The sequence below is a fragment of the Chiroxiphia lanceolata genome, chromosome 1 (genome assembly GCF_009829145.1).
Source record: "Chiroxiphia lanceolata isolate bChiLan1 chromosome 1, bChiLan1.pri, whole genome shotgun sequence".
In the NCBI taxonomy this organism is placed as follows: Eukaryota; Metazoa; Chordata; class Aves; order Passeriformes; family Pipridae; genus Chiroxiphia; species Chiroxiphia lanceolata.
The window spans coordinates 119,155,093-119,168,739 of NC_045637.1; the positions used below are offsets into that span (position 1 = coordinate 119,155,093).

Below are 13,647 nucleotides of genomic sequence, written 5' to 3' on the forward strand. Positions count from 1 at the left end.
AACAACAAAAAATTAATTGTGTTTAAAATTCTAGATATTCTTGAAGATCTTCTTTCATTATTTGACCATTTTATTAGTTAAAAAACAAAACAAAACAAAACAAAAAAACAGTATCTAATGGGAATTTTCCACCTTGCATCAGCTTCTTTCCTTCCTACTGTTGTCCAACTCCAAGTGGAGCTTGTTTCTGTCTTCTCTGAATCCTCTGATCATGTCATTATAAACAACAATGAGGTCTCCTCTTTCTAAGGCTGAACAGGCCCACCTCCCTCTGTCTCTCCCTGTCCACTGTGTTGTCCAGCCCCTCTTACCAGCACGGTGGCCTCCACTGGGCTGTCTCCAGTGTGTCAACACCTTTTCTGTACTAGTGAACTGCGAACTAGACACACCAATCCAGACGCAGTCTCCCAGGTGCTGAAAAAAAAGGAAATAAGTGCTGGTGGTCAGAAGATTACAGTAATATGTACCAAACGCTTTGCTAAAGTCAAAGCATACAACATACATGGCCAATCCCATTGTCCCTAGCTCCAATCTCTGTGTTGTAGGAGGCACTACTTTGAAATTGTTACAATTCAGTCAAGGCGAAAAGAAGTATAACTAGTTTATATTCTCCAGTTTATTCCTTGTTTGTCTTCTGCCCTGCTATGTGTAGATGAATGCCCTTAAGATCGTCTCTGTAGTTTCACTCCTGCATGAACTTAGTATTAATTATACCCCTACCTAAGACAAACAGAAAAAATGAAAAGCTGTTAAAAAAGAGTAGAAGTATAGAAGTCAATAATAGTAGTTGTCTTCAGTTGTCTTCACATTGGCAAAGTGAATTTTTTTCACCATCTTCTGTTGGCTCGCTCAAATGGAGGAATAGGGCCAGTTGTCCCAGTTCACTCAGAGGGAAAAGAAGAATTACAGAGAGAACAGAAATAAGATGATGTTCCCCTGGCAGTACTGCATAAAAGTGTTCTAGAGGAAACAGTTGCTTCATCCCTTCCCAATCTCTCACCAGTTATTACACTGAAATGCACCCCAGACAATCACTATCATAATGAGGTTAACGGATATGATAAATTCAGCAGAAGTGTTCTTTGTTTTTGATTGACTTTGTGGCTGTGAACTTGTAAATTCATCCTTCCCACACTTTACTCTATGACTGACAAATATTTTAGGGCTAATCTGAATATTCATTGACATATTTAAAGCTTTTGTGAAATCCTTGAATGAAAATTGTGGCAATAAAAAGTAATATTATTTTGAAAACACCTTAGAGAGGGAGTTCCTTAATTTTCTAGGACACCCCTCTGGTGAAGAGGCATGCAGCTACATCTGATCATAAGAGAAGAGGAGAATGTGCTCGAGCACAAAGGATCCTGTGTACATTTTGCAGAGCCAGAGGGCAGCTACTCTGCTGTTGTCCGGCCCACACAAACACCATAACAGAAAAAAGAAAAAAAAAAAAAGAAAATTTAAACCACATCTTTAATGCAGCAAGATGGAAAAAAGAGTGCCATAAACAACTGGTACTATTCAGTGTTACTCATTTCATATTGTCAGTGTCCTTTTTAACAGCCATAAAAATCTTAACAGTTGTGCTGCTGTAGGGCTTACACTTAATTGTTGCAAAAAACAAGTGGGAGTCAGTGTAATGAAAGAGGTGCTCTTGCCCTCAAACTCCTTTAGGCCCTAAATTAGAGTTCTCCAAAATAGAGCATGGATCAGAACTACCATGTTCTGCTTACTAGGGGAACAGTCATTTTCAGAATAAACAAAAGCCAGTGTGTGTTTTCTCACCTGTCCATGGGGATATTCTTTTATTAAATAAATTCTGAAAATATAAAAATCGCAGTGAAAATGAACAGACTCTTCTACTTTTTTTTTTCCGTAATCTCGCTCCTAACTTCCACCTATACTCTACCTGCACACAAGCAACAGTTTCACAGCCATTCTGATCAAGTTGAACAAATCTTCTGCATCAAGAACTGAAGAGCTGGGCACATTCTTAATTATGTTCTAGGCTAGCGAAAGGACAGTATAAAATAATTATTGGCACAGCACATTAGTGTTTAAGAACAACAGCTTTAAGGTTTAGGGTTATTTTCAGAAAAAAAAAATAGCATAAAGTTATATGTGGAAAGGGACTGAGGAAAAAAGCTAACTGCAGAGGAAGAAAAACTACTGAAGCAACTGGCCAGCAGACCAAAAAGAAAAGGTGTCTGAGGTAAAGTTACTCAACCTCTCAATTTGCTACTCTTCTGTTCTCCGTTTTGGAGATCACGTAAGTTCTCTATCCTGTCTCCCACCCATCCTGCCTTCAGTGCAGTTTCCTTCCTTCCCCACTTTGCTTCCTTTCCTTCCTTCCCCCTGCTTTGCTTCTTTCTTCGCTTTGCTAGGTTTAGCTCCTTCCCTTTACGGAGTGTCAGCAGCTGGAGAGGAGACCTATCACACTGCAGAGGAAGGCTGTGCACAGAGAAGGCAGTGTTGCTCTGCAGGGAGTTGGGGCAGCAGGAGAAGTCTACCAGAACCTGCACATCTTCCCTGTCATGTTCAAACTACTTTGTAGTATTTTTAAACAAATAGGTAAGGGAGAGATTTCTTTAAAACTGCTCTTTCAGTGAGCATCACTGGTTACCAAGCACTGAGCACATATTACCATAAGGGGTAAAGGTTCTTAGGGACTTTTTTATTTTATGGAAGTACAGCTGTGACAGCCTCATGTATGTATATCCAACCAGGGCTGGAAAGCAGTCAGGTTGCACTTTCAGCAGTGTACCTAAAGACACTATTAGCCTCATAACAAGTCTCAAGTATCAAAATTGAATTGCACAACTTAAATACAAAAAGACTAACCTTTTTCAACATTTTATTTTTATTTAAAGAATTGTCACTTTCAGTAGAGGAACAGATTTTGCTTAAATTAAAAAAAAAATCAAACAAAATTTCCCAAACTTATCATTTCTAAGTAAAGATAGGACCATCTGCCCACTTACACCAGCTGGGTGTCTGGCCATGAATGTCTGATATTTCATGCCAAAATCAGTAGTTATCAATGGTTTATTATTTATTTATTTATTTATTTGCCTACTTACTAAAAAAAAAAAATCTATTCACAGTCACTTAGTCTGCATAGATTGCAATTCCATGTTTTCCCCCTTATGTAATTTTTAATGCTCCTGAAGAGTAGGGTTGCTGTGCTGGTTCCCAGTTTGAAGTCTAATGAAATCCCACCACCACTTCCAGCAGAACTCTAAACAAATGCTACCCTGGGAATCAGACTGTAGTTTTCAAAAGAACACAAATGTTCACTTATCAAAATAATAATATCAACTATTTGAGTGTTTTATTTATATATCATATTTAAGTGGCTAATCAGAAGTAATGGCTTATTATTAAATACAAGTGGTTTCTTATTTACATAAATCAGGCTTGTCTTAGTTCTTTTGCCAGTTTTGGCTTCCTTGCTAGCCATCACAGACTGTATTGGCAACCACAGTACCTTCACTGGTCTTGCCAGCTTAAGTGGAAATAAATCTGATCTTTATTTTTAAATTGCAGTTTAATATTGCTGAAGTACACAAGACTGATTTGAAAATTTGGGTGTTTATTCCCACTTTTTCTCAGGCCAGCCTTTCCTACACACCTTGGAGTTTCACAGCTTAGTTCTATTGTCCTGTTCACTGACTGATATTTGATCTCATTGCTGCTGTTCCTCGGCACATTGGTGGTACATAGTCACGGGAATTGTAAAAATTAAAGATTTCATCCCTTGCCAATACAGAATTGTTATTTACTTAGTTTGGGGTATACTTTAATTTTGACTCATTTGGGGACTTTTTTCAATACACCAAGGGTTTGCTTAAACAGGGACACTCAGGAAAGTTAATCCAAAGTAATTAAAACAGTGAATTTAAAGTGGATTAGTTAAACCACATTAAACCCCAGTCCACACTGGGGTTTAATGTGGTTTAACTAATCCACTTTAAATTCATACCTTTAGTTAATTTGGATTAATTTTCCTGAGTGTCTCTGTTTAGACAAGCCCTAAAGCCCCAATCCTGTAAACAATTTATGCACACAAGTATTTGTATGTGATGCACTTAATTAGCCTCGATTCAGGAAAGCACTTAAGCTCTGCTGAAATCAATGGAACTTAAGTGTCAATGGATGGTTTTGCCTGAATTGGGACCAAAGGCACCACATACAAAAATGTTGCCCTGGACACCCATATTCACAGGAATCATGGTGTATTTTTGCATACTCTTAGAATGAACTTTTTCTGACATCCATCTTAATTTCTTATTGCCCTTCTGCATTAAATCTGTGTATAGTCTTGCTCTGCTCTAACCAGTTTCTCCATCTCTCTGTGCACTGGTCTAACAGCCATGCGGTACCTCGGATTACACTGATATGACTCTCTGCTGATGCACTGTGTGTTTCAAGATCAGGAGGTTGGTTTCTCTACATCTTTCAGAGCAAGTCTCACAAGTGCCAAATTTTAGTTGAGCTGGTCTGGAGTACATGGTTCCTTTTATTCCTTCCAACAGTAGTTCATCAGTCTTTATTCCTCTGGCTCACTCCACTTCCCTTGATTCCTTTAAAATTTTTCAGAACACATTAAGTAGTGCCTTTTTGTCAAACTTACGTGATGAATTTCCCTGTGTTTAACATCACTGTCAGGGTGTCAAGCCATGTATTTTACTAAGAAAGCATGAGATGTTTGGTTTTCTACTGGAAGAAGACACAGTATTTTGTGTTAGGTATTTGCGAAGTGTTCTATCACTTGACAGAGGTTCATGGTGAACTTACCTAAACTCCACTAAACCCAAGGATTTTAAAATTATTTAATACTCAGTTAAGTTATGGTATAAGTGTCTGTGGTCAAATTGTATTATAATCCAGAAGCAAAGTGGGGGTTTTTTAACTTCTTTTGTACAGGAAGGCTTAGGTGGAGAATGAAAATGACAGAACAAAACTTGTAATTATTTTTTTTTCTTACGATTGGTAAATATTTTTAAATAATGTACAAACACAGAACTTGAGAGTAATTACGTGAATATAATGGTGTCAAGCAGACCCTACTAGAAGAAAATTCCTCAAGTTTAAAATCAATATAACTTTGTTCTTAATGGGTATTTATAGAATACATCTCATTATAGGGTCTAGAAATCACAGAAGTACTCCCTCCACAAGTACTTCTCAGTTTCTCTACGGGAATTCAGCTAATAGAGAAATGTAGCTTCATTTAACTTATGGGAGAAGCTGTAGTCATAAAAACTTTCCTGAGATTTTTTTAAGATTCCTAACATTCCAAAATTTCCTGGATAACAGATCACATATGAAACCCAAACAAGATACTATCACAACCTGAAATACAACTAAGGTGTGTACATATATTTCTATAAACATATTTGTATATGCACACAATCATGCAAGCATATGCACTCAATAAAATGTATATAATTCACATTAATATATATTAAAAATCTGTGGGAGTTTTTATATTCTGTTTGTATGCATGAGTCAACTGAGCCAAAAAGTCAAGATTTTCTGCTTTACATTTTATTCAATATATGAAATCCTGATAATTAGTTCATATGCATGTAATATGCTTTACTCCACAGCTGATAATCAAACTGGATATTCCCCTCCCCTCCCAAGGACTGGAAACTAGAATGCGAGCAAGCAACATATGCACTTTTTGCTATGGATACCACCTACATGTGTGAGATGTTAAGAACTTTTATAAAACTTAGCTACATTACAGACTAGACCATTTAAATGAACAATGCTACTAATAATGTAACTAAATATAAGCCAAGATTTTTCACAATTGCAATGGCCAACTAACTAAAATTTTAAAAATATTTCTAGCCCTAAGAATATTTCAGTCAACACCTAACACAAGAAACATTATTTTCTTCATCTATACAAAGCTTACACACCTTTACTTGTGACTCTACAGTAGAATATATTGTGAACATAAACTGAGACGGTCTAAGCAGTTTGATATTAACCCCCCCATAATTTTGCAAATACAGAAATTAATAATACTTGGAATTTATTTTTCTCTTTATTGGTGCATAAGTAAAAGGGATTAATCTCCTTACAATGTTTTAATTTTGGGGTGGAACCTCCATTCATGCTTAAATTGGCATCTAAGTGTTATGATGAGCCTAACAATTGATTGCCAATGAAACAAGAATAAACTACTTTTGGCAGATTCTGCTGTTGTTTTTCCTGCTGGCTTTTGTTCCAGCTTTTATTTTCCATGGGAAAATTTTCATATTGAGAATACTGAGAGGGCCAAATCTTTTAAGACATCCCCTAAGTGCACACACAATTAGATATCCTATGCTCATATAATTACTCCAGTAGTTATTTAGACAACTCGCAATTGCCTGACTTGCGTACACAGTGGGAGTATCTGCCAAAGGTAGGTGCATACTTCTTTTTTTTTTAAACAGTAGCACACATCTACAGGCTTATAAAGAAAAGGTTTCAATACCTTCAATACAATTTTTACTTAGTCAGTCCCACCTATACACACACATCTTCAACATATAATGTGCTGTAATTCTTCACATTGCCATTTCATCTCCCAAGTACATTCTACTTTTGCGCATCTTCTTATCTAAAATGCACTCTATTCCAAAAGCAGAAAATAGGCATTTCCATGTCTTTACAGTGGACGGGTCATTGTGATATATACAGACTGACTGTAGATGGCTGTATTATTTCTAATTCAAATGCTGTGCCCTCTATCAAACAATCATAATTTCATCACTGAGCTGTTCAAAGTATTCAAAACATGATATCAGTAGACAAGAAATGTATGCTTGACTGCTTGGCTTTTTTTAACATCAAGATCTGCTCTAACACAATAAATGTAAGGAGAGACAAACAGAAAATCATTATTGCAAACAGAAAATGAAACTATGTGTTTGAAAATAATGGATATATGGTCATGAAAGGAGTCTTCATTTGTTTTCTGTACTGAGCATTTTAATTTTAAATCTACCAACAATTTAACTTTAAATGGCTCTTTCTACTTTAAACAATCTGATGTAGCAAGATATGTAAATGCATTGCTGTAAAACACTATCATCAGCAGGCCGGAACCTACTTTGGTCTCTCTTTCTTAATCAAACATCTGGGAATCAAAAACATCTGTAGACTGACATGGAGTTAAGACTTCCTCTCTAAGTATCTTTGGGAAAACCACATAGATAGGCTGATTATCTTGCCCTGAAATTGCCCAAAAAGCAAAAATTTCCTTTCTGGGAATCAGGGGAATTATAAGAAATGTCTTCAGAGACTACATATCATTCATTCATCATGTAATTATTACTACACTTACAAAGTTTTACTTTCGTTTCACATTTCTAAGTATATCTCACATTGATCATCTTTTCTCCTATGTTGCCCTGAAGCATAATCTAATAGCCAAACGAACCAGTTTTAGGGTCATTTTTCCAAGACTCAGGTTCAAATAGTTATTCTGCTTCAGCTAACATGGATGATGGAGTATGTCTCTAGTCTTGTACCAGAGCCCCAAAAGGTTGGATACCTAGTGCACCATCAGACATAATTAGAAACCGTACAATGGTCACAAAGGGCAACCTAGTACACAAGGCATTTCACAGCACCCTCAGACTGTTGCATAAATATATCCCCTGCAGGTTTTCTTGCAAGTAAAATGAACTCTTCAATACTAGGTGGTCCTCTGTTCACATTCCTTCAGGATTTTTAACGCAGTAAGGGGCAAAGCCGAGCAAATGGCAGGCTTACTGGATTTCCCAAAACTTGAAGAAGTGATCTTTTGATTAAACTGATCTCAATCGCCTGCCAGCGATCCAAGCCTGCCTTGGGAACTAAGTGTTTGTCCCAGTGAGCTGCTGCCGGGCTGTAGAAGTGTGCTCAGGGGGTTTAATGACCCCAGTGCTGAGGCAGACGAGTGACCCCGGGCGCGCAGCACCACCTCCGGCTGCCAAGGCCTCTAGCCGGGCACTTCACTCCTTCCACGAGGATGTGTCCCAAGCGGTCTGAACCCAGCCAGCCGAATCCGATGTTACGGATTCACTTTAAATCAACTCCATTTTAAGCCTCTTCCCCCCCCCCCCCCCCCCCCCCCCCGCATTGCGTGACTGGCAACTACGCTCTGCGCACGCTTTATGTAAAAATAAGCGCTTCGGGCTTCCTCAAGAGGCCGAAAGGTCCCGAAGACACGCAGACCCTCCCGATCTCAAAAAAAACACCCGCCGCCCTTCTGCTGCTGCCCGCCGGGGGTGGCGGGAAGCGGCCGCCGGCCGAGCCGCGCCACCTCCCGCTACCAGGGGAGCCCCATCCTCGCCCTTCCCCTTCCACCGGCACCCCGGGCGCCCCGCAGTCCGGCGGTCGCAGGGAGCGGGGAAAAGGAGCCGGGAGCGGGTACAGGGCGCACGGAGTGGGCATAGGGAGCCGGGAGCGCGGAGCGGACACACGGAGCCGGCAAAAGGAGCCGGGACCGGGCACATGGAACCGGGATCAGGCAGCAGGAGCACAGAGCAGGCGCCGGGCCCGAGCGCCTGCGCGGCGGGAGCGGGGCGGCGCCACGGCGCGTCCCCGCGGGCGGGCAGGGAGCCCTTCCCCTTCCCTTCCCTGCCCCGGGCCTCCCCCACCGCCTCCCCCTGCCCCGCGTCCCTCGCAGGGCGCCGGGCCGGCGCGGGGGTCTGTGCGGCGCGGCGCAGGGAGGGAGGGAAGGAAGGAAGGAGGGAGGCGGGGGAGGGAGAGAGAGAGGCTGAGCCAGATCTTCATGCCACTGCAGGCAGCAGCAGCAGCAGGTAAAACCAGCCCCAGAGCATCTGCTCCCCTTCACCCGCTTGCTCCCTTCCCGCCGGCCGCCCCGCAGCCACAGTGCGCCCCCCCTCGCCCCGGGCCCCGCCGGGCCCTGTCCTCGGCCGTGCGTGGCGGCGGCGGGGCCGGGGGGGCGCCGAGGCCTGCGCGCCCCGCGCTCCGCCGCTCCCCGGCCTGTCCCGCCCGCCCCCCGCGGGGCTCCCGCCGCTACGGCCGCGGCCCGGGGCGTGCCCGGGGCAGGTGCTCCCGGCGGGGAGCTGTGGAGCCAGAGCCTCGCTGCTGGGAGGTGAGAGCAGGGAGGGAGGAGGAAGCAGATTTGTCACAAGGTTTTCCCCTCTGGGTTGTGTTTTTTTTTTTTTTTTCTTTTTTTGTTTTTTTTTTTTTTATTTTTGTTTATTATTCCGGCGGCAGGAGACGGAAGTTGAAGATGTTCATGCTTTTTTTTTTTCCCCTCCAGGCCTTGAAAAGAGTTTTTAGGAGCAGCTTGGTTTCATTCCCGTGTTCTTGCCCCAGAGCCTCTCTTCCTCCCTGTTCTCACCTGCCTGACTCAGTTTGTGCTAGCTGTCCAGTTCATTGCCATCAGTGGTAGATGTTTAACCATCACACATGTTTTTCTTTAGGATACAGGAGTTCAAGTGGTGTACAAGTTTGCATTTTAGTGCAAGGACTGCAATTAGCATATTTTAGCTGTTTGAAAATTTTATACGCTATACCATACTCATAAGTAGTTTAGTTTAGCTACATGTCCTATGATATGACACATCCTGGAAGCTTTATGGTCTGCTTTTAAGAGACAGTTCCATCCTATTGGCATAGCATTACTTTAGTGGTATATACATGTGGAAGAGGTATATATGTGAAAGAATTGTGTTCCAAAATGTAATGGGAGACAAGGATACATTTCTAGTTATGCCATTCAGCTCCACAGCATCCATTCTCCACTTTACTCTCAGTAATCTTGCTTACCTTCCCTTACAAAGCACTCTGAAACTTGTTTAAAAAGCACCACGTAAGATAAGTCTCTTATCAGACCAATGAAACTTCATTAAAGTTCTTATTTGTCAGTTCTGTTACTTGTCACACATTAATTCAGCTATTTACTGATAATACTTCCTCTCTGAAAACTGAACATTTCAAAATATATTCCAATTATGTGGGTCAATTGTTGTTATTGAAAAGATTTTTAAGAATTTGAGGTTCATGCAACATTCTGTTAAATTAGTTCTAATCCCACCTCTCTCTAAATCATCATCCACTGTTATATTTGCAACTCAGAGGTTGAAATAGTGCACTGTAAGATATAAAACTGTGCAATAAGAAAATTGCATTAATTTTGGGGGATAATGATTTCTATTTTTGAAACCAGGACATTTTTTTTAAGTTTTTGTTAATGTAATAACTGAGTTAACACAGTTGTGATTACCAGTTGTCAGACTTTTTTTTTTTTTCACTGACACATGGCCCATGTTTGGCCTAAATGCTGTAACTCTTAAGAGTCATATGTATGTATATAAATAATAGCAATTGCTAAAGTTATTACAACTAATGTTGTGTTGTAATAGCTTCAGACTGGCAGGTAAACACGTACACAGCCTAGTCCAAATAAGCTGGTGAATTTCTAAACGTTTTTGTGTATTTTCTGACTTGAAAATTGGTAACTCTGCTATTGAGCCAACAACAGGAGCTTACTCTTGTATGTGCTGGGAAGCTATATAGTGAATTTCAATGCATAGCAAAATATGAGACCACAAGGAATTGCTACATTTATGTGTAACTGCCTACTGGGAAGATGGTGCATTTTATTTCCCCTCTAGATTTTATAATGGTTTTATATTTAGGTACTACAGATATGGTAAACTCCTGTGGAAACCAAACATTTCAAAAGATATTGATGGCATCCTTTTATTAATGAGATGAAAACAAGAGTCTGTTCTCTAGCTTTGTGGATGGGAAGGCAACTAAACAAGGCTTGTACTGGTAGCTTTGTTCAACAATTGATTAAAATTACGAGATTCTTGTATGTTTTGCTTCATTTCACCTTCTCATAAATCCGAGGAAACCCACAAACTTGATTTTTTTACAAACAATTTCTGTGTTTTAGCTGCAGTATTAGCAAAGCTCACTTGTCACGCAGAAGTGGTTTAGAGGTTTTCTGAAAGTACTGTGCCACCTGTGAGAAGGGAACTTACCTTTGAGAAATGTGAGAACATTCCTCTCACATTTTTCCTTCTTTGCATAACCGTGTTGGCTTTACTCGAATGTTCTTTTCTCTTTCGTTTGCACTTGCATCTTTTAGACTCTGGTGCCTCATATGTACCTTGATGTGCAAGAGAAATGTGATGTGGTGGAAATGTGTTACACGTTCTCTGCCTGCCTATGATTTACGCTAATGTAGAGATCATCTTTGCTGTCTCCGGGTTGTTGTTGCTATTACAACTTCATTTTTCACTGGGGAAGGGCTGTGCGAAGAACCAGTTTACACTTGGCCTTGAAAGGAATTCTGTTGACGAAGCCTTAGAAAGTTTACTTTGCGCTCCATCCTGAGGAGTTTTATCTTAAACTGTTAGGTATGCTGCTGTAATTGGCAACAGCTGTTGCTGAGAATTGTGGAGGATGGACAGTTTCTAAGATAATCAGTTCCTAGTCCATTTGAGGCTTTGTTGATTAGCGCGTGTAAGAGCATTTTAGATCAGGAGCCAGTGATGTCTGCTGAGTGCAAATGTGGTATGTTATCTAAACTGTTTGACTTAGACTCTGCACTGCTCTGTAGTAAATAAGCTATAGGTTTTGTGTGCTTTTTCTTTCAGGCTGGGAAAGCCCAAAGCAGTTCAGTCTGTAGTCTATAAACATACAGCTCTTTGGCTGAGTTATGCTTTCAGAGCAGGAGGATAAATGTGATCGAAGGAGTTGCTTGCCTGTGTTTGGTTGTTAGGTTAGTGAGGCTTGAACTGTGGTTTTGACCTCCAAAAGAAGGGGCATAGCTGCTACCATTTCCAGTTTTAGGAAGGTTGTTATTGTGGTCTGTGTTTTACTTAAGAATGTTTTTATTGCTTACCTGAATGTCTTTATTTTTCTGATGTTGCAACTTCTGTGATCAGCTACTTTTATAAAAAGAACTTGAAAATTATGCAGTTTGATGTCCGTCCATTATAATCTGATAATTTCTGCTCTTTTTAATGATGTTAAATAGAAAGAAGCACGGTTACTCAAAATCTTATGGGAATCCATGTGTGACAGTCTTTGAGGAGAAATGGTTGACTGTATTTGTACTCTGACAGTTGAAACAAGCAAGAGGCAAGCTGTGGAGCAGTTAGTCAAACTACATCCAGACCTTGGACATGAACATTCAACATTTAGCATTTATTTTGGATAAAGGTTGATGAATTACCAAACAGAATACGAATGGGTATTTTATTTCTGTTAATGGTTAGATGTAGATTTTCCAAAAGCACTGAGTCATAACATGACCTGAAGTCTGTTTGAAAATCATTTGAAAATACTAGGAGGACTCACATGTCACTGATACTGAACCGAATGTAGCAGAAATAAGACAGTATCATGGTGTTCTGTTTAAAAAATGCCAACATTTTTTTCTGTGCTATTTAGTTTGAGAGGCTTTTTGTTGTGTTAATGGGCTGGCAAATCATTATTTTAGGTTTATGAAAGACCATTACTACCACACTACTAATTAATCTAGTTGTACATGTGAAAAGTTCAGGTGCTTGCTTAAAGTGACTTGCATTTAGTACTGCATCTATCTTAATACATCAACGTTTCACCTTAAATGTACTACAGTGTCAGTTTTTGTCTCAGTGGGTTTGATTTCTGAACTTCTAGTTGGCTAAGCTGGTTTTTTTTTTTTTTTTTAAGTGTATCAAGATAGTGAGAATCTACCATTTACTTTTCTGGATGACTTGTTTCAGTGATTCATCTTTGCCACTATTTAAAAATAAGGCATGCAATTACTGTTTGAATACATTTGAATGCATCTGTCTTTCACTGGTTCTTGTTATCTCATCTGAATTCTCTATCATATCAGACTGCCTTAAAACTTAATTTGTCCCTTTGACACAGTGTTTTCACTCTTCTGCATGGTGGCAGTCCCTAGCATTTAAAGACAGATACAGATTTTTAAAATATGTAGTTTTAAAAGAACATCAACAGATCATAGATTTGCTGGGCTGACTACTCTAGGACTCTGGGATAAGTTTAACTAGTACGATGATTTAAAATGTCTGTCTCACAGTGTTTTTTAACATCTGATCTGGAACATCTGCTTAACAAATGAGTTAGAAAGAAAATCAATATAATGTGATACGATTATACCATTTTGAATCTTTCCAACTATAGAATGAAAGTATTTATTCACTATTTTTGATCTTTCCGTACGATTTTTAACACTTGTGCCACCTCTGTCAAGTCATGAGCCTCTGCTGTTGTTGAGTGGTTGATACCACTCTTGGTGGTGTCATAGGTGGATGTTTTATGTGTCTCAGATTCTACACTCTGTAACTGTAATTTATGTTGATGCTGATCCAGCCTTCCCTGTTCTACCTTGTTGATCCCACCTTTGTTTTTTTCAACTTACACTTTTTTTTAAAAAACATCAGATTTTAAGCAACTAGGATGAGCTGTAGTCCAAATTGTCCCTTTTGTTAGCTGTAGAATTGGCTGACCAAAGATAAAAGCACTCTTAAGGAAGTTTCCATTTTCATATTTTTCTGTCTAAGATTTTTCTCCCTGATTTATTTTGTTCATAACACTTTTTAGCTTCTGAAATTTTGAAAACTCAGGAATATGAACATCTATGTGCCTTGAATATTT

The 13,647-nt window shown here is 39.8% G+C and overlaps 1 protein-coding gene across 3 annotated transcripts in view; it reads left to right on the top strand.

The window, feature by feature from the left end:
• Window positions 1–8,637: 8,637 nt before the first annotated feature.
• Window positions 8,638–13,647, top strand: part of TBC1D5 (TBC1 domain family member 5) — a 316,083-nt gene continuing 311,073 nt past the window's right edge. For all 3 annotated transcript variants that reach the window (XM_032684071.1, XM_032684094.1, XM_032684087.1), the window contains exon 1: window positions 8,638–8,810. The gene's annotated coding sequence lies outside the window, so the exon portion shown is untranslated. The remainder of the gene's footprint in view (window positions 8,811–13,647) is intronic.